This window comes from Brienomyrus brachyistius, chromosome 20, assembly GCF_023856365.1.
Source record: "Brienomyrus brachyistius isolate T26 chromosome 20, BBRACH_0.4, whole genome shotgun sequence".
Taxonomy (NCBI): Eukaryota; Metazoa; Chordata; class Actinopteri; order Osteoglossiformes; family Mormyridae; genus Brienomyrus; species Brienomyrus brachyistius.
Genome location: NC_064552.1, coordinates 19,123,367 through 19,145,522, shown reverse-complemented (window position 1 = coordinate 19,145,522; position 22,156 = coordinate 19,123,367). Strand labels below are relative to the sequence as shown.

Here is a 22,156-nt window from a genome sequence, read left to right as displayed (position 1 = left end):
CTACATGCACGCGCAAGACCGCCGACACTTGTGCCTGCGCCGGCACGCGGGCTGCACGAGCGAACCGCGGTGTCACGCTCTCCATGCAGACCCACGTGTCGTAATGCTGATCGATCACGTGAGCCGTTGCACATTTATCATCTCACAGTTCATCTGCTTAGGCAAGGGCGAAGATTTGCTATCAACGTTGGTCGGGACCAAATCAGCCCAGAAACCCCCTGCCTCCCCAAACACACACGATGTTACAACCGTCCATACCTAAATCTACGCACTTCTACTTTGGATAACTACCCGTAAAACAGAGTGAAATGTTCGCTGGTACTTCTTGAAAACACCCATAAAACGTTACACACTTCCACATGTTAACCCACTGACTGAAAACTCACCACAGCCCATTAAGTTACACCCGGGATACCTAACGCGGACCAAGCTTTTGTTTGACCACGCTACAGGTCGGTAGCTGGTTCGGTATATCACCGTCGCTATACCAGCCCCTGCAACCAAACACACCTTAGACGAAGTAGATTCGGTCAATAAACCGCTGTCTGCCCAAATGCATGCGTTTATTTATTTTTTTGCTAGATTACAAATAAACACGCAGCTAGTTGACAGACATATAACCGCTCTAACAATATGGACGAGGGACGGCACGTTTCACTCTCCCGGTATCTAATCGCCACGGGGCCAACGGAAAGATGCCTGCTGTGAAACTCGTATTTTTATTGTTAAAATGCACACTGTGACCAAACAAGTTTAAAACATTTAAAATAAACACAACACCAGCCCAAATGCTCACCTAAGATCTTTGTCAGGAATGTGCATATTTATTGCGAGTCACTTTCGCGGTCGGCGTCGCACGAGGCCCAGAGGCTGCGCTTCGCCGACAAGGCCGCTATCGTTTGTCCGCACGAATTCGGCCCCAATTTAATTCCCAAGCTAAAAGTAAAAAAAAAAAAACTTGCTAATTTTACTTCTTCCAGACAGCTACCATTTCCAGACAAACTTATCTGGCTACCAAACCGTTTCCTTTGAGAAGTTTGTCGTTCTGTGGATCTGAAGTTTGCACCCTATCAACGAACGCAACAATAAACAGTTCGACAGGTCAATTTTATCGCTTCAGAAAAAAAATCCAAAAATCCCAAAAAAAGGCACCTTAACCAGCAAAAAGACTCCAAAAATCCTACCTCTCTCGAAGTGGCCAGACACTGGCGCGCACTCGACAGCGTCCGCGGTCTAGCGTAACCTTCTGGCCCCTGCGGGCGTTTCGCATTTCATCGTGATTGACTGAGGCGATCAGAAGACATGGACTCGTCCACCTGCTGTTCGCCAAATTATTCGAGCTTACAAAAGACACAAACGAGTCTAAAGTAATATATAAAGTAGTATAGCTGTTAAAATTAAGATATGGTGCGGGGCGGGGGGGAGATAAAGGACACCATTGACCAGGCCTTCTGTATCTGTGTTTGGCTTTGTACCGATACGTTTGCCATTGAACTTAGTGTTTCCAACTGCATTTCATTTTGTCTTTCCGTCATTGTTGTTCATCAACATTTTGCGCAATTTTTAAATTACAGATTCCATCTAGATGGCAGGGTACACTATGGGTGTACCACCAAATTATTATCCATTAAAAATATCACTAACGTGCGTATAATATACTATTATACATTTTCCACCCCTTCCCACTTTTTAACCATTTATTTTCATTAGTCTTTATTTAACTGTCTAATGAGTAATCAGATTTACATTTCACTGCCACTTGTATCTCTGTAACTGTACAGGTAACGTAATAATCTTGGGAGGGGTTCCAGTACATTTGGTTTGCGCAGTTTGTCATTCTGTGGGTTTAAAGTTCGCATCCTATCAACGAACGCAACAAGAAACAGCTCGACGGCATAATTATTTTCGCTTGAAGAAAACAGCATCTTAACAAACAAAAAGACTAAAACCTTACCTCTCTCGAAGTGGCCAGACACCTGCGCGCACTCGACAGCGTCCGCGGTCCAGCGTAACCTTCCGGCGCCTGTGGGCGTTTCGCATTTCATCGTGATTGACTGAGGCGATCGGAAGACATGGACTCGTCCACCTGCTGTTCGCCAAATTATTCGAGACACAAACGAGTCTGAGGCAACATAAAATGGTGTTAAAAAACGATGAAAAAATATTTGACATAAAGAATTTGGAAACACTGACCAAGCAGAAACAAGAGAGGTGTAGTCCGGGGGGGGGGGGGGGGCGATACAGAAGGTCTGGTCACTGTTGCCTCTTTTTCAGTTCTATTTTTGTATCAATACGTTTGCTATTAAACAGAGTTATTCCAACTGCAGCACCTTTAGTCTTTCCATTATTGTTGTTAATCAACATTTTGCGGGATTTTTTTAAAGCATGGATTCTATCCAGATGGCAGGGGGACACTATGAGTGACATTCCAGTCCATTACAGGGCACAGACTATGGGCAGTTTGGAGATGCCAGTTCCCCTGTCTGCATGTCGGGACTGTAGGAGGAAGCCTGAGTATGCATACAGTACAAACACAGTAGGATTCAAACCCCCAGTCCTAGAGGTATGATGGGACAGTGCTATGCCATCATGTCACTCTGACACACACCATGAAAGTAAAAGAGGCAAAATGGAGGGGTGGGGGGGCACTTGAGATATGACCAAATAATTAGTGTGGTGATGTTTTGCATTCTGCTGGGGAGTCCACAGACAGGCCCCTAACAGTGGACTTCTTCGACGCAACCCAGCACCGTGAAACCATTTTTTGCTAAATATCTTACGAGCTGATGAATTTCGAGATGAATTTCTCGAGTGATATAACATGTTATTTGACCGATATTATTTTGTTTGCCCAAACCCAGTACTGTCAGACAGCTCTTATGCTAAATAGCCTCAACCCCTTAACAGGGTAGCTAGAAGGCTTGTCACACTGCCTGTGAAAGGTCAAAATCCCCAACACTTATGTTAGCCCCTGTCCTCATTCCCAGAATGATTCTAGAGCAATTTCAACATACACATTTTAACATGTACGAAACGGGTATGATGGGGCGGCATGGTGGTGCAGTGGTTAGCACTGTTGCTTCACACCTCTGGGACCCGGGTTCGAGTCTCCGCCTGGGTTACATGTGTGTAGAGTTTGCATGTTCTCCCCATGTCGTCGTGGGGTTTCCTCCGGGTACTCCGGTTTCCCCCCACAGTCCAAAAACATGCTGAGGCTAATTGGAGTTGCCAAATTGCCCCTAGGTGTGCATGTGTGAGTGAATGGTGTATGAGTGTGCCCTGCGATGGGCTGGCCCCCCGTCCTAAAATGTATGAAACCAACATTTAAATCATTTAAAACAAATGAGGCCATTAAAACATTTAAGATGTCGCCTTAAATGCAAGTCATTAAAAATCAAAACCTTTAAAAGTGAAACGCATTATAACCTGCTGGCTCTACACAAGGGTTTCGGCTAAAGCAGGGCTAAGCCAACAGTTACACATAAAATACTACATGAAAACGTTTCTGGAGAAGCCATTTTATGTTCTGTTTAGGGTTCAAAGAGACGAGATGTTTTGCCGTTGGAGGTGCAGAACTAGTAAGTAATTGTTTTTTATTATATCTTATTTTATAATCCAGTCAGTTAATTCAGATATTATCACTCTGCTGAATGCAGCATTTAAGCCAGCAATAATAAATGCGTAATAATGCTGAAAGTGAGTAGTGTGAGTCTGATTTTATACAACTGGAGTGATTTCATTCTGATTGTCAAAAATGAGAAAACAATTGATTTGGAGTTTAATGTCTGATGTCATAATGTGACGTTTCATTAGCCAGTTGAACAGGCTCTTCAGTTTGCCTCATCTCCCTATGAGACACACAGGCACAGGTGAGAGCAAAGTCTGGGGTCAGACTGCAGGGTCAGCCATCTCTCTGGTAGCCCTGGAGCAATGTTCAGGGTTAAGGACCTGCTATATACATTTTAGAGCCCTTTTTGGCTTTTTTGCTTGGCAATTCAATTGAAAGAAAATGCTCAGTGCAAGTCAGGATGCTGTTCAACCAAATAGTTACTTCAGCATTAGTTTAAATACACGAACTCGTGGCCATAGGTGGAAATTTCAAGCTGGATTTAAGGAAGCACTTCTTTACACAGCGTGTAGTCAGAGTATGGAATAGCCTTCCTGATAATGTAGTGCAAGCTGAATCCTTAGGTTCCTTTAAATCAGAGCTAGATAAGATTTTAACGACTCTGAGCTATTAGTTTAGTTCTCCCCAAGCGAGCTTGATGGGCCGAATGGCCTCCTCTCGTTTGTATAGTTCTTATGTTCTAAGTACAGCTGAAAAAAATCAATGTGCATTTCTTACTACAGCACCTGTCACGATCGGGGTGTAGCAGACGGGCGATCGTGCGGGCAAGGAGCAGGCCAGGCAAACAGAGTACGGGGTATACGGGGATTTAATAAAGGCAAGGCAGGACAGGACATGGGCATCGACAACATCAATGACGGACAATGCTAACAGGTAAGACCAGGACTTAAAACCAGACAAGACTAATCAAAGTAATCAGATACAGCAGGGTACAATCAGGGAAATACACGTGGGAAGGCAGGGGGCGTGGCACACACGAGGAGCGGACGAGCCGGGCATGACAGCACCCTTAAAAGGGATCCACTGAAAAGGCACGTATCAGGCATGGCACTCCTAAGTCTATCCAGAGAACCATAAAGCAAGACAAAGAGTCTAACGGTAAGGAGAAGTGGCTTGGAAAAGTTATTTCTGTGCACGTCAGGACTAGCATTTTATGTCATTTGGCATTTTATGCATTCAGTGTTCAGTACTACAGTGTATAATTGATATAATATTGATAGGGGTGTCGTGAGCTCACTCTGTGTCTCAACAGATGAGCTTGCTGGTCAGAGAGGAGCAAAGCCTTTCAACCTCTCAAAGCCTGTGGATGTGCTGGCTGACGGGGGAGGGGCACGAGGGCAGGGGCCAATGCAAAGCTGTGGTTTTAACCTTTCACAGGCAGTTTATCAAGCTTATTCACACCCCACCTGCCCCCCCCCCACCAAAGGCCACACAAAAGCAGAGTTCAGTGAACACAGTAAAGGAAGCAAGGGAAAGAATTCATTTTTAGAGAAACATTCATAGCAAAAATTATTAGGCCCATATAAGCATGTGTTAAATAATGTGAAGGCCACGACAATGATTATACTTTGGAGGCTTGAACTGCAGTGGACTATTATCAGTGTAACACAAGATGTTTCATTAGTTAACAGTGACATTTTAATAGTTTTCATAATGATGATTGGTTCCACTTATGTCCATTTAATCATTATTGCACTTATTTCTTTTTTTTTCCCTCCACCACCCCCCTCTGCGGAGGACTGCTTTATTTCTATTTATTTATTTATTTCTTCAAGAGAAGGACAGGGGGCGAGAGGGAAAGAAGGAAAAAACTGAGAAGAAGGGGGATAGAGAGAGGGGGAGAGAAAAGAGAGCTGCTGAAAAGAGAAAACAATAACCGACATCTGTACGAGTCACAATGAACATTAAATGTTAAATGTTGTTGAACAGTACAAATAACTAGTATTACATTATATGTTTAGAAGCAACAGCCGATCAAGACAGTGTGTGTCTGTGAGTACCTGTGTACACACCTGTGTGTGAGAGAGTGCTGGTGTTCATAAGGTTTCTCCATGTAAATGTCTAGAAGTGTATGTGGGAAGCCACAGCCCCACCCCCCAGGACATGAAGCAGACACGGAGGAGACCCGGGCCCCAGACATCCAGAGGCCCCCCAGGGCACGGGAGCCCCCAGAGGATCACCGCAGGGAGTATTGCAGCCCCCACCCAGAAAAGGGCAGAGGAGAGCTCCGGAGGGGGGTCATCTGGCAGCCACAGTGCAGGAGCCCCAGGGGGCCGTGGCGGCAAGCCCGCAGTTCCGCCGGCGGCCGGCCACACCAGGGCAGACCGGTCCCCAGGCCCAGAGATCCAAGGGCCCCCCCACCCCCCGCAGGGGCCCAACAGAGCCAGGAGGGCCAGACCCCGCCAGGCAACCGCTGAGGGTGAGCCAGTACCCACCCGAGCATCCAGCCCCGGACATCGAGAACCACCAACGCACCAGCAGCCGGGGGCCTCATCCACGGCGGTGGGGGGGAATAGAACCCGAGATGTTATTTCAGGTGGAGTCTAGGACCCAACCTGACATATACATATAGACAAACAGCCGCATACATACACAAGCATACGTTCCCACCCTCATGCACACATAAACAAATATTCACACGTTCACCCAACATAGAGACACACAGAAATGAACGCCGTACACACACTCTCACTCCCCATATATACGCTATATGGACCCCTATTTTTCCTCTGGTGTGGAGACGAGAAGACACCCCCGGAACCCACAGCAACCAAGAAGCCCACCAGCCCAGACCCCGACCGGACGGCCAGCTCTTCCTCTCAGCCCCCAGCTCCAGGTTGCGAACAGAGAACGGGGGTGTTAAAAGACCCCATGCCCCCCTTCGCCCGCTCAGATGTGGTGTTGGTGCGTGTTGTTCGAAAGTGCTTTTAAAACAGGGGAAGGGCATGGAGCTAACTACCCCATGCCAACCAACAGCTGGTGTTAGCTCGGCCCCTCCCCAGAATCCTCAATGTCTATGTGTGATTTAAAATTGAGAAGTGAGCACTGGCACTAAAAGGTAAGGCTGAATGGACAGACCACCCTCTGGACACCATTCCCTGTGCCCACCCCCAAGGCCCTAAATGTATGTGTCATGAGATAGTAAGTAATGAGAGTGTCTAAGCTGTGATGTATGATTGAGATATAGGTGGTTGCGGAGGAATACCTCCCCTGTATCCCAGCAACGCACCTGCATCTCAAAGCCCTACACGTGTGTTGGTGTGATGGAGCGGGAGGAGGGAAGCATTTAGGGATGGGGAGGAAAGGATTGGGGGGGTCAAAGTACCCCCCCTCTGGAGCCCCATAGACACCCCTGTTCCCCGAAATCCACCCAGGGCGGGGGGGCCCAGGCCCATTAAGACCGGGGCCCACGGCAGCGGCCCACCGGACCCCACCACAGAGGAAAAACTACATCCACCCCAACATTCAGTCAACTCTCAGACTACATAAGACAAAAGACACCCAGATTGAGTCCATCCTCCTCCTTTATTGGACCCCCCCCCCCGCAGAGTGGATACCCCTAAAGCAGGGACCCCCTGCAGACAGATGGTAACAACCTCCCCGCCAGCTAAAGAGGCCCCCAGCTCCACCGATGCACTGAAGGCCCCCGCACTGGGGCCGAGCCCCAGCGCATGCACCAACCCACACCTCAGCAACACACCCACCAGGACTCAAGCCCCCCCGGCCCAGCCGGAACCCCAGCCCAGAGGCAGAGCACCCCCAGAATCCCGAGCCCACCCCAGATCAGGAGCAGTGCGCCCACCAGGCCGGTAACCTACATCCGCCGGCACAGGCTCCCCCAGCAGCGCCGCCTGCAGCCGCCAGAAAGACCCCACCCAAGAGCCACCAAAGCCCCATCCAGGCCAGGGCCGCAGTCCCAGCACCGAACCCCCCCAGAAACCCATCTCCAGGGATCCCCCAGACACCCCCTCGCCAAAGACAATGACCAAACTGGACAAAACTGTGACCCCCACCCCCACTAGGTGATGGAGCTGATCAAAGGAACCCAGAGAGATTGATCTAATGTGGCGACAGAAGCTGTATCAAGACTAATATGGTCCAACAAACTGTCTCTATATTGGTTGATATAAAGATTTTTATTTTTCCAGTTCATGAGGACAGTCTTCTTAGCAATGCATAGGGCAGTGAAAGCCATGTGGGTTGTGTTAATCTCTGTAGTGACACTATCTAGGTCGCCCAACAAGCAGACTGAAGGAATGGCTGGAATGGTACATTTCAGACACTTTGATAAGTCCTCACAAATCAAGCGCCTGAACTCTGAGCAGGTGGACAGAATCAAAAAAACATGGATGTAACTGTCAGGTGTATCGCCTTGACAGTGTGAGCAGTTGTTAGAAGACGTAACACCCATCCTGAACATCCGATGTCTAGTATAGTGCACTCTATGCAGGTTTTTGTATTGTATTAATTGTAAATTGGGATTTCTAATCAGTTCAAAGGTTTTTAAACATATCTTAGACCAGAAATTGTGGTCCCAGCTGACTGATAGATCTGCCTCCCATTTTGCAATAGGGAGGGATATTGATTCATCCATTTTAGAAAGTGTCCTGTATATTTTAAACAGTAATTTGGGGGGGCAGTTGAGATTAAGGAATTCTGCCACACTTGGTGGTGTCATGCCCGGGTCGTCCGCTCCTCGTGTGTGCCACGCCCCCTGATTACCCACGTGTGCTTCCCTGATCGTTACAAAGATACTATTTTGAAACCTGGCATGTAGATTGTGCTCTTTAAATGTAAATAGAAGCCCGTTACCACACTTGTACTTTGGATTTACATAATTAGCAATTTTTGCTATGAATGTTTCTCTAAAAATGAATTCTTTCCCTTGCTTCCTTTACTGTGTTCACTGAACTCTGCTTTTGTGTGGCCTTTGGTGGGGGGGGGCAGGTGGGGTGTGAATAAGCTTGATAAACTGCCTGTGAAAGGTTAAAACCACAGCTTTGCATTGGCCCCTGCCCTCGTGCCCCTCCCCCGTCAGCCAGCACATCCACAGGCTTTGAGAGGTTGAAAGGCTTTGCTCCTCTCTGACCAGCAAGCTCATCTGTTGAGACACAGAGTGAGCTCACGACACCCCTATCAATATTATATCAATTATACACTGTAGTACTGAACACTGAATGCATAAAATGCCAAATGACATAAAATGCTAGTCCTGACGTGCACAGAAATAACTTTTCCAAGCCACTTCTCCTTACCGTTAGACTCTTTGTCTTGCTTTATGGTTCTCTGGATAGACTTAGGAGTGCCATGCCTGATACGTGCCTTTTCAGTGGATCCCTTTTAAGGGTGCTGTCATGCCCGGCTCGTCCGCTCCTCGTGTGTGCCACGCCCCCTGCCTTCCCACGTGTATTTCCCTGATTGTACCCTGCTGTATCTGATTACTTTGATTAGTCTTGTCTGGTTTTAAGTCCTGGTCTTACCTGTTAGCATTGTCCGTCATTGATGTTGTCGATGCCCATGTCCTGTCCTGCCTTGCCTTTATTAAATCCCCGTATACCCCGTACTCTGTTTGCCTGGCCTGCTCCTTGCCCGCACGATCGCCCGTCTGCTACACCCCGATCGTGACAGGTGCTGTAGTAAGAAATGCACATTGATTTTTTTCAGCTGTACTTAGAACATAAGAACTATACAAACGAGAGGAGGCCATTCGGCCCATCAAGCTCGCTTGGGGAGAACTAAACTAATAGCTCAGAGTCGTTAAAATCTTATCTAGCTCTGATTTAAAGGAACCTAAGGATTCAGCTTGCACTACATTATCAGGAAGGCTATTCCATACTCTGACTACACGCTGTGTAAAGAAGTGCTTCCTTAAATCCAGCTTGAAATTTCCACCTATGGCCACGAGTTCGTGTATTTAAACTAATGCTGAAGTAACTATTTGGTTGAACAGCATCCTGACTTGCACTGAGCATTTTCTTTCAATTGAATTGCCAAGCAAAAAAGCCAAAAAGGGCTCTAAAATGTATATAGCAGGTCCTTAACCCTGAACATTGCTCCAGGGCTACCAGAGAGATGGCTGACCCTGCAGTCTGACCCCAGACTTTGCTCTCACCTGTGCCTGTGTGTCTCATAGGGAGATGAGGCAAACTGAAGAGCCTGTTCAACTGGCTAATGAAACGTCACATTATGACATCAGACATTAAACTCCAAATCAATTGTTTTCTCATTTTTGACAATCAGAATGAAATCACTCCAGTTGTATAAAATCAGACTCACACTACTCACTTTCAGCATTATTACGCATTTATTATTGCTGGCTTAAATGCTGCATTCAGCAGAGTGATAATATCTGAATTAACTGACTGGATTATAAAATAAGATATAATAAAAAACAATTACTTACTAGTTCTGCACCTCCAACGGCAAAACATCTCGTCTCTTTGAACCCTAAACAGAACATAAAATGGCTTCTCCAGAAACGTTTTCATGTAGTATTTTATGTGTAACTGTTGGCTTAGCCCTGCTTTAGCCGAAACCCTTGTGTAGAGCCAGCAGGTTATAATGCGTTTCACTTTTAAAGGTTTTGATTTTTAATGACTTGCATTTAAGGCGACATCTTAAATGTTTTAATGGCCTCATTTGTTTTAAATGATTTAAATGTTGGTTTCATACATTTTAGGACGGGGGGCCAGCCCATCGCAGGGCACACTCATACACCATTCACTCACACATGCACACCTAGGGGCAATTTTGGCAACTCCAATTAGCCTCAGCATGTTTTTTGGACTGTGGGGGGAAACCGGAGTACCCGGAGGAAACCCCACGACGACATGGGGAGAACATGCAAACTCTACACACATGTAACCCAGGCGGAGACTCGAACCCCGGGTTCCCAGAGGTGTGAAGCAACAGTGCTAACCACTGCACCACCATGCCGCCCCATCAACCCGTTTCGTACATGTTAAAATGTGTTATGTTGAAATTGCTCTAGAATCATTCTGGGAATGAGGACAGGGGCAAACATAAGTGTTGGGGATTTTGACCTTTCACAGGCAGTGTGACAAGCCTTCTAGCTACCCTGTTAAGGGGTTGAGGCTATTTAGCATAAGAGCTGTCTGACAGTACTGGGTTTGGGCAAACAAAATAATATCGGTCAAATAACATGTTATATCACTCGAGAAATTCATCTCGAAATTCATCAGCTCTGTAAGATATTTAGCAAAAAATGGTTTCACGGTGCTGGGTTGCGTCGAAGAAGTCCACTGTTAGGGGCCTGTCTGTGGACTCCCCAGCAGAATGCAAAACATCACCACACTAATTATTTGGTCATATCTCAAGTGCCCCCCCACCCCTCCATTTTGCCTCTTTTACTTTCATGGTGTGTGTCAGAGTGACATGATGGCATAGCACTGTCCCATCATACCTCTAGGACTGGGGGTTTGAATCCTACTGTGTTTGTACTGTATGCATACTCAGGCTTCCTCCTACAGTCCCGACATGCAGACAGGGGAACTGGCATCTCCAAACTGCCCATAGTCTGTGCCCTGTAATGGACTGGAATGTCACTCATAGTGTCCCCCTGCATCTGGATAGAATCCATGCTTTAAAAAATCCCGCAAAATGTTGAATAACAACAATAATGGAAAGACTAAAGGTGCTGCAGTTGGAATAACTCTGTTTAATAGCAAACGTATTGATACAAAAAATAGAACTGAAAAAGAGGCAACAGTGACCAGGACCTTCTGTATCGCCCCCCCCCCCCCCCGGACTACACCTCTCTTGTTTACTGCTTGGTCAGTGTTTCCAAATTCTTTATGTCAAATATTTTTTCATCGTTTTTTAACACCATTTTATGTTGCCTCAGACTCGTTTGTGTCTCGAATAATTTGGCGAACAGCAGGTGGACGAGTCCATGTCTTCCGATCGCCTCAGTCAATCACGATGAAATGCGAAACGCCCACAGGCGCCGGAAGGTTACGCTGGACCGCGGACGCTGTCGAGTGCGCGCAGGTGTCTGGCCACTTCGAGAGAGGTAGGTTTTAGTCTTTTTGTTTGTTAAGATGCTGTTTTCTTCAAGCGAAAATAATTATGCCGTCGAGCTGTTTCTTGTTGCGTTCGTTGATAGGATGCGAACTTTAAACCCACAGATTGACAAACTGCGCAAACCAAATGTACTGGAACCCCTCCCAAGATTATTACGTTACCTGTACAGTTACAGAGATACAAGTGGCAGTGAAATGTAAATCTGATTACTCATTAGACAGTTAAATAAAGACTAATGAAAATAAATGGTTAAAAAGTGGGAAGGGGTGGAAAATGTATAATAGTATATTATACGCACGTTAGTGATATTTTTAATGGATAATAATTTGGTGGTACACCCATAGTGTACCCTGCCATCTAGATGGAATCTGTAATTTAAAAATTGCGCAAAATGTTGATGAACAACAATGACGGAAAGACAAAATGAAATGCAGTTGGAAACACTAAGTTCAATGGCAAACGTATCGGTACAAAGCCAAACACAGATACAGAAGGCCTGGTCAATGGTGTCCTTTATCTCCCCCCCGCCCCGCACCATATCTTAATTTTAACAGCTATACTACTTTATATATTACTTTAGACTCGTTTGTGTCTTTTGTAAGCTCGAATAATTTGGCGAACAGCAGGTGGACGAGTCCATGTCTTCTGATCGCCTCAGTCAATCACGATGAAATGCGAAACGCCCGCAGGGGCCAGAAGGTTACGCTAGACCGCGGACGCTGTCGAGTGCGCGCCAGTGTCTGGCCACTTCGAGAGAGGTAGGATTTTTGGAGTCTTTTTGCTGGTTAAGGTGCCTTTTTTTGGGATTTTTGGATTTTTTTTCTGAAGCGATAAAATTGACCTGTCGAACTGTTTATTGTTGCGTTCGTTGATAGGGTGCAAACTTCAGATCCACAGAACGACAAACTTCTCAAAGGAAACGGTTTGGTAGCCAGATAAGTTTGTCTGGAAATGGTAGCTGTCTGGAAGAAGTAAAATTAGCAAGTTTTTTTTTTTTTACTTTTAGCTTGGGAATTAAATTGGGGCCGAATTCGTGCGGACAAACGATAGCGGCCTTGTCGGCGAAGCGCAGCCTCTGGGCCTCGTGCGACGCCGACCGCGAAAGTGACTCGCAATAAATATGCACATTCCTGACAAAGATCTTAGGTGAGCATTTGGGCTGGTGTTGTGTTTATTTTAAATGTTTTAAACTTGTTTGGTCACAGTGTGCATTTTAACAATAAAAATACGAGTTTCACAGCAGGCATCTTTCCGTTGGCCCCGTGGCGATTAGATACCGGGAGAGTGAAACGTGCCGTCCCTCGTCCATATTGTTAGAGCGGTTATATGTCTGTCAACTAGCTGCGTGTTTATTTGTAATCTAGCAAAAAAATAAATAAACGCATGCATTTGGGCAGACAGCGGTTTATTGACCGAATCTACTTCGTCTAAGGTGTGTTTGGTTGCAGGGGCTGGTATAGCGACGGTGATATACCGAACCAGCTACCGACCTGTAGCGTGGTCAAACAAAAGCTTGGTCCGCGTTAGGTATCCCGGGTGTAACTTAATGGGCTGTGGTGAGTTTTCAGTCAGTGGGTTAACATGTGGAAGTGTGTAACGTTTTATGGGTGTTTTCAAGAAGTACCAGCGAACATTTCACTCTGTTTTACGGGTAGTTATCCAAAGTAGAAGTGCGTAGATTTAGGTATGGACGGTTGTAACATCGTGTGTGTTTGGGGAGGCAGGGGGTTTCTGGGCTGATTTGGTCCCGACCAACGTTGATAGCAAATCTTCGCCCTTGCCTAAGCAGATGAACTGTGAGATGATAAATGTGCAACGGCTCACGTGATCGATCAGCATTACGACACGTGGGTCTGCATGGAGAGCGTGACACCGCGGTTCGCTCGTGCAGCCCGCGTGCCGGCGCAGGCACAAGTGTCGGCGGTCTTGCGCGTGCATGTAGTGAGAGTTTGGCTGCGGAGGTCGGCCACCTCCGGCACTGTGGAGAAATCCCCACGCTGTGGGAGGAGATGTGCACACGCGTGTATTTTTCTCTGCAGTGAACGGCATAGGAAGGGTCAGCTGGAACTGAAGGTCATAGAATTGCTTTCGCGGCGCGCAGAATAGGCTTTGATCCTCACCCTCGGTGAGATCTGCCACATTGCAGCCACAGCCTCGTTCCCCTGTACGCCAAAGAGACGCAGTATGAATAGTGTAAGGCAAGGTAGCGGCCAGCTTTCTATCCCATAAACAGGGTTGTCAGCCTTGGTAGATTTGCCGTATGCGAGAGTTGGCAACCCTGCATAAAATTGACCGGTATGAGTATCTTGGCGCTAACTGTATGTATTACGAAAACGCCGAGGGATACTTCCGTATAGTGTATACGTAGAAGGCAGCCATCGGACAAGGATCGCCGCATGAAAGCTTTATTAAAAGAGCCCCGGTTGCTTGTGTTCAGCCAGTCTTTGTCGTAGTCAGGGCAAACGTCTAAGGTTGCGGAGTATTCGGAGTTAGCTGCCAAAATATATTCTCACTGATGACGTTTGGTGGCTTGAGCGAGAGCGTGGTTATGAAACCGCGTTGCATTCTGGGATACGCGTGCTCCGGATCGGGGTGCCTTCTCGATGAGACCGGCTTTTCTATTTGAATATTTGAGTTGTGCGTAAACGAGCGCGTTTGAAGCTGGGTTTGGTGTTTCTGTCACTCCGTAATGCTGGTACACAGACTCCCGTCAAGGGGCTTATTTTGTCGGACGTTCATCCGAGTCTGGGCATGGGCTGTTTTTTTATCGCTTCTCGGCCTTTTGGCTAAGATCAAGTGTAGTATCTGTTCTTATCAGTTTAATATCTGATACGTCCCCTATCTGGGGACCATATATTAAATTGATTTTTGGAACAGGGAGATGGAATAGGGGCTTGCTCCGTCCACTCCACGCATCGACCTGGTATTGCAGTATCTCCAGGAACGGTGCACCCCCTACCGGGGAAAGTTGTGGTTGAAAAGTAGATTGTGGATGGAGCAGAGGGTGTTTGCCGTGCTGCTTGTTTGTGCAGGACATCGTTTAATTCTGTTGGTGTTTTGATTGTGTTTGTGTTTATTGTGAACGTGTACATATATACGTTATATATTATAATATATACATATATTATACTTAAATTGGCTGGGAGTTTTCATTGAGTTTTGTATCTGTTAGTGTTTTATGTTTTATAAGGTATAACCTTTTACATTGTTCTTGTTACTTCTGTTTTCTTCTGATTTTGTTTCTGCAAAATCTTGCAGAATTTGTGTGAATTTCCTTAAGTGTTACTTAGTTTTGTGAGGCACATAAAACAGATTTGTAAAGTGCTGTTCCTTTTCTGATGTCTAATGTAATTACTTAACAGTATCACTTGCGTCTTTAAGTTCTGTGAGAGGGTTAGTTTGCTGGTTTGTTCAAACATTACACGCAATTCCACAATTCAGCCACAAGATGGCAGCATGATCTTCGTGAAAACAAAGACGTGTAATGCGCATGCATGACCTCGTTGTCGGAAAAGCGTGTGCAGGGGCCTGCAACAGAAATAGTCTGGTGTAGCAAAATAAGCATCAGGGCCAGTTAGCACTGCTGGAATCCAGCAGTGGTCTCCAAGCTACGGGCGAGAACCTCATGTCCTGCGAATGGTATTGTTTTCTTCCCTTGCTGTCTGTGTGTCTTGTAATGGACTAGTATCCTGCCTGAGGCACCCTAAGGGTTGTGACCTGTGCTATTTTGGACAGAGTGCAGATATTGGGGTGCTCTTCCATCACAGCAGATACCATATTTTTGGTAATTTCCCTTTTACAATTACTTCTGGTCAAGTACCAGTGCCTAAAATGCTAAACCAACTGGGGTGCTTTGAGGCAGGACTTGCAAATTCTTTCCTTGTCGATTTGGTTATGCCAATATACTGCCTCTGACACAATACAACTGCTGTCTTGAAAGATGAGTTACAGACTCTGAAAATGGTGATAAATTAAGTGAAACATATTAATGTATTAATACTATAAATTAAGAGGTCCCAACTTTAATTGTGATTTGGTCTGAGGAACAGATTGAGGTGTCGTGTTGTAATGTCTCTTAGCGCCAGTGGAAAACCAACACCTTCGAGTACATTACTACAGTACCAAAATTACGGTACCCGGTGCAGTGGAAAAGAGCCGTCCGAGACCCTACACTAGGTGTGGGTGAGGTCATTCGCCACCACCATAGTGAGTGACAAGTCATTTGTGTACGTTTGTTTTATTGGGAATTTTTTAAGTTTGCTTTTAGTGACATGTGGGATTTACAATAGAGAAGTAATACTGGGAATAAATGGTTTAACTTATGGTTCTGAATTGATTCTTAATGGGACTGATGTGGGGGGAGGGGGGATTCTCATTTACTCGTAAGTTCATCAGGTATCTTGTTCAGGCCTAATGGTATGATTTTATTTTTTTTTCCCCCGGTAACATTTATTTTTGCTTTTTACATTGTATGCACGAAGGAGGAGTTTAAGAATGTGGTGGATGTGATATGAAGGGTTAATGGAAATGCTATTGGGGAACAGTTGTGTGCCTTGATTATTGCAGCAGTGTTCATGCAGGATTTGGTGAACCAGCAGCCCTTTCTTGGTGTCCATCCGACTAGTTCATTGATGTGCTAGGCAGCCATTAAGGCAATCAAGGGGAGGTGACAACTGAAAGGTGATTTCAGAGGAGGTGGGTATTTTAAAAAGCTGTTTTCTGTACTACGCTCCATGAAGGAGGTGTCATGCAGCCCTAACACAAAGTATATTACATATGCAATTTAATCATGATTAAATCATGCATTTTTATACTGCGTCACAATATAAATGTTTGTGTTAACCCAATTATTGAAAGGTTTTTTGTAATACTTTTCTGTTCAAGGGCAAAGGGTTCAGTCTGTAATGCGTTAAGGTGGTTGCCATATGATAATATTTTGGCTTTTAATCATATAATCAATGAAGATCAAAATTTGTGAAAATTTCAACAGAGTCATAGTTTTGTCTTGTACGCCAAGTTGTGCGTCTGACTTGGGGCAAGTTAAAGATACGAAGTAGTCAGGACCCGAGTGGGACTGAATTTCTGATCGGGAGTTCGAGCCCCCGGACAGCCCAATAAAGTATCTAAACAATCACACTATTGTTTATGTTTCTATTCAGATATAAGTAACATAGTGTTAAAGCGTGGCGCAGCTTTGACAGAAATAAGGAAGTATGTATAAAATATATGATCTGTGCAAATTTCAAAATCGCTTGCAAAGAACATTAAAGATGCACACGGACAATGTTTCCATGTAAATGCGCTGTGACAGTCTGCTATTAAACCAACTTCCCAGTAGTAAGAAAGATGTTTTCTTTTATACACAATGCAGTTTACTACACAGTGGCCCATTCTGCATAGATATACATTCCGACATAAATCATATGTCAAATACCATTCACATGTCTGAGTACGTACTTGTGCCCCCATTAGGACATCAGCTGAGTAGGCAGCCCTTTAGTGTGGCCCGGGACACAATCGCGTTCGCGCTGCTATAAGAATGTGCCCATATGCATCTCAGACCACCTCCGGATGTGGTTTGTGTGATCGGATCCCGAGGTGCTGCTCCTGTGCATTTTGGGTGCTTTCACTAATTACCATTACTATCATCAGCTTCATTACTGGCGGCCGCACAAGCTGGGATTTGTGTCACGAAGTAATATTACCAGTAATATCACAAAATAATATAGTGAAATTCTACATCATCTAACATTTTGTTAGATGCAACAAAGAGCATGGTGCTTAAAAAGGCTCACACATCCAGGGGAGGGAATTGGACCCACACCCCTGGAGAGCAGCTTCCAGTAATTTTGCATACTTCAAGAAGCAAAGTGAGATTATCAAGGGGTCAAAACTAAATCTGCACTGCAGTATACAATTAACCACTGAGGTATTTTCTAAACTATCTTGCATCCCTGTGCTCAGTGTTTAATAGTCAGTTTGATATTATGGTAAAGGTATCCAGTTGTATGCACTGGTTTGTTTCACGTACAAATTTTCAAGCCAGAGTTGAATGTGTTTTTCTCTTGTTCTGTGTGCTAACATCCCTCAGCATTCTGTTACTGGTAATGTACAGTCCTCTTCCTGTCTGGTTGGGTGGTTCTGCAAATGGTGACGTGCAAGGCATTCTGGGATATCCTGAAGGGGGCGATGGCACGCAAAATGAAAACAGTACAGCTCACATGAAAGCAGATACAGCAAAGCAAAAGTACTTTGGGGAATACTTGTTCAGAATCGCTGTAGGCTGAGATTTGCCCATATGAATGGAAAACCATGAACTAAACACACTTGCTCTGGAGAGACATGCCGTCTGACTCGGAGAGCAACTCATACTTACCTGGCAGGGGAGATACCATGATCAAGAAGGTGGTTCACCCAGGGCGAGGCTCAGCCATTGCACTCCGGTTGTGCTGACCCCTGCGAATTCCCCAAATGTGGGAATCTCGACTGCATAATTTCTGGTAGTGGGGGACTGCGTTCGCGCTCTCCCCTGATCACTGGTACAAAGATAGATAAGGGGGTATTACGACAGGGGGCGCTATGTGACAGTCTTGTACTCGGCACTAGTTACACCATCTCTGCCGAGTGGATTATTCCAAGGTATTGACTTGACTGCCAGGCATTCACCCTTCAAAAGGGTACATCAAAAAAATTGCAACATGTAACAGTGCAAATGCACATAAAATAGAGTATACATTGATGCTGTTAAGCCGAAAAAGCTCACTCATATTTCATTATTGTGAATGCGCTCCTGCATGTCAAATTATCCCATTTTATTTCAGCAAATGCTCTTTGCCTCTCCATTTCAAATTTTGATATAATTTGGCATGTCAATTACCTAATTTCCATAACTCAGATATGCTGTTCATTTATTACTTTTTCCCTTTAATTCATATATCACACTGTTTATAAGTAGTAAGTTATTTTATTAGCACCTCAAAAGCGCATTAAAGACATTGTTTTTTTTTAGCCTCCTTACAGGCATATATTCACTTCATTGGGAAGAAAGTACTCTTTCCCATACCATAAAAGTATTCTTTGAGTTCTTGTTATAGGAAAAAGAAAGTTGCGTCTCAGAAGGGACCATACTTTTTTTGGTACCCATGGTATAGAAAAGATCCTCTCAAAGGGGGAAAAGATGGAAAGAATGTGTAATTCACCCACTAAATTTCCTCACAAGAGATTAAACTCATCTTAATCTTAGTGTACTTTGTAAATATTTCAGATTTATGTGAAGATTGTAATTTGACAGAGTATAGACATTGCAAAATGTAGTTTGAAACACTGACAGAAACATTATAAAAGTACATAGTACGCAATGGTGGCAGTTTGTTTTGATCCCAGATATCTGATCACCGAAGTCTTGGCTACATGAAGATGACTAAATGGTGTAGTAGCAACATTCAGTTGGATAAATATACAAGAAACTCATGTCACTATTTCTGGGCTCCTTTCATTGAACATGTATGCATGAGCCATTCACTACACGCCCACGATGCCGGTAAAACAAAGAAAGGTGACATGGTCTACTTTTTTTTTTTATTATTATTTTTTTTTTTATACTAAATTTAAAAAACTTTAATACTTCCGACAATGGACGTTTTGAAAAGAAGAGAAATTACGGATTTAGTCAGCGTTTTTTCCCCCCTACATTTCTATAAAGATTTCAGCGAGTCATGAACTGAAATACACCAGGAAGATGCGCCGCGGACGATGGGGTCGACTCCAGAGGGTTAATAAACGTGTCAGACTAAAAACTGCGAAAAGTACCGCCACACCTCCGGCGTCTTTTTACCTTGTTTATCCGCAAGATCTCCTCTTTTAAAAGATATGGAGGCTGCTGAGCTGTTTGTTTCTTCACTAACACTTCAGTGCAAATTGCACTAAGGTATACCAAAAATAGTATACCAAAACAACATGATGTGGTGTGATCCGCTAACCAAATTTAATAGAAAAAAAGTTTTAGGTGTCTCAAAACACATCTCATTGATATTTCAGTTGTACTACTAATCTGCTTACCAAATATTGGGCATAAATAAATGGCCGTATAGAATCAAAAAGCTGGCGTCCGGCCAAATGCTTCGCCTTTGATCTGAAGCCCTGGTGATTATTGTGTATGCGCCATATAAAATCCATATGATATCGCCCAGCCCTACTTTGAGCTTATTTTGTAGTAAATGATTTGTGTGTATTGTCTACATATGTGTGTGAGGATAAGAGTGATACAGCAACGTATATTGATCATCAATAAAAAATGGTGTGCGTCATGTCTTATTTTTTAACAAAAACTATTTAAATAAGGAAACACCTAAAGGTGCAAAGGAACAGCTATAAAAGTGCAGATCCAAAACTTTAAAAGAACCATATGCAATTACCAATGTGTGACCCGTAGAAGTCTAGAACGTTAATTTAAAAGGTATAACTATATAAACATATCAATAAGACAAACTTTTTAAAAATAAGTTTAAAATGGTTTAAATAAACTTTACCTTTCAAAAAGGTGGAACTTTTATACATATTATAGTATTCACATTTTTAGCAGCTTATTTATGACCCCCAATGAGAACTTAAAATGTGTCTAGCAGGCAAGCTATTAATTTCTTGTGGCTCTGCTGGGCAGCTTTCAGCAGGGCAAGTGTGTCTTGGTGACGCTGATGGTGAGCTGTGTCCGATTAACGCAGGTAGGCCAATATGTCACAGTCCCTGTTCCTCTTGCGTGTTCTTGGGGTAGCCGAGGTTGGTGATGGTGAATCTGGTGTCGCAGTGGAAATAGTGCTGCTGCTGGAGGCATCACTGGGTGCTGGAGAGGAGGGGGTTCCAGGATCGTGTTTCCTCCAGCAATCCTCTACACTGGCCAAGCACCTCTGGCCTGTGTACCACCAGCCCCCGTGATATCGGGCCCACGTCGTGCTCGCCTCCAAGGAGTTCATCCATTTCTCTATTAAACATGAAACAAATGAGTTCTCTCCTGGTGGTGGTGTTATTGTCCTTGGCCTTTTCGTAGGCCTCCACTAAAGTGTTCCATTTTCTGCACCCTGTCTCAGGGCAGAAAGCCTGTTCGAAGCTTTGTGGCCATGTCCAGCCACAGTGGTCTCTTATTATTCTTGCCCATTTTTAAGCGGGCACTGAGGTCCTTGAGGGACTTCGGGGGACTGTCACCTTCACTCTCAATATGTTACCTCCTCATATGTATTATGTAGAGGGTCTGGTCCTTGGTGAAGCCCTCATTCTTGGGCTTCTTGTCCTCCAGATTGGTGCCTAAAGCACAAAAAAATAACATGTCAGCATGATTACAGGATTATCATTATTGCAATTTTTACTGCTTTGATGTTTAATTTTAGATATAATGCTGCTAAATATCTAACCTTTGTTTGCCACCTCAAGTAGCCTTCCAATCATCGTGAGGTCCTCGTCCAAATATGTGAACGCGTTGGCTGCATTCTGGTACAAAGGAGATCAGAGATCTATGTTGCCATCGAGAAACAATGTTAAACACACAAGTTACATTACAAAACGTTAAAGCATAAAAGACTAAAGCTAGGCATACCCTAACGCATCTACGCTTATCGGAATTTTTGGCTCGAATTGCAGATCCTGCGCACCTATGGTTCGACTAGTAATTTGTTTGCAACTTGGACCAAACAATTTTTCAGCATCGCCAGTAGATAACAACACATACTGTGGTATTTCCCGGAGAACATGACCGCAGCAACACATCTGTAGACTACAATAACACTGTGTGGTGTACACAGCTTACGAAGTTGACTCAAACAGCACTAAAGTGCTTAAGAAATGTAAAATATCACAGCACCACTTGCAGTCTTTGCACTGAATAGCCATCTTGGATTCTGGACTCAGGATCCTCCGAGATATTTCTCAGACCTCAGAGAAATGGGAGTGCGTATGTCGTCACTTCCGGCTGCAAAACTCGGAATCCGAGTTCCGAGAGCAAATGGAATGCGCCATAACTCTTCGTTCATCATTCTACCTTGTGACAGCCTGACTGCTCAGTCTTTGGTAGGTAATTTTGTATAGGATAGCATCTCGCCTTTTGGTCTCAATAGGGAGTGAGGACTAGGTGCTTTCCTAATTACCATTACTATCATCAGGCTGATTACTGGTGGCCACACAAGCTGGCATTTCTGTCACGAGGTAATATAACCAGTGACATCACAAAGTAATATAACACAATCATATGTCATCTAACATGTTTTCCCTAATGGCCTCTGTCACACTGTAGATAAGGGGATTTGCCACTAGGGGCAGACTTCCATAAATTACAGATAACCGGAATCATAAGAATGTGGTGATGCACTAACTCCGGAAAACCTGAAAAGCAGAGTTTGGAAACTGCTTGGATTTCAACAGCAATTTTTATTGTGGGGACCCCATCCCCCAATGTCAGCATTTCAAATTTCCATTAAAATACCGTATTCCACGGTATCA

General features: G+C 44.6%; 1 long non-coding RNA gene and 2 other non-coding genes across 3 annotated transcripts; all 3 read left to right on the top strand.

Moving 5' to 3' along the window:
* Nucleotides 1–11,555: 11,555 nt before the first annotated feature.
* LOC125715620 (uncharacterized) lies at nt 11,556–18,204 on the top strand. Its single transcript, XR_007384132.1, has 2 exons — nt 11,556–11,660; nt 16,238–18,204. It is a non-coding gene; the product is annotated as an uncharacterized LOC125715620 (long non-coding RNA).
* LOC125716111 (U2 spliceosomal RNA) lies at nt 14,438–14,628 on the top strand. Its single transcript, XR_007384269.1, has one exon. It is a non-coding gene; the product is annotated as a U2 spliceosomal RNA (small nuclear RNA).
* Nucleotides 18,040–18,203, top strand: LOC125716100 (U1 spliceosomal RNA). The gene has a single exon (XR_007384259.1). It is a non-coding gene; the product is annotated as a U1 spliceosomal RNA (small nuclear RNA).
* Nucleotides 18,205–22,156: the final 3,952 nt, after the last annotated feature.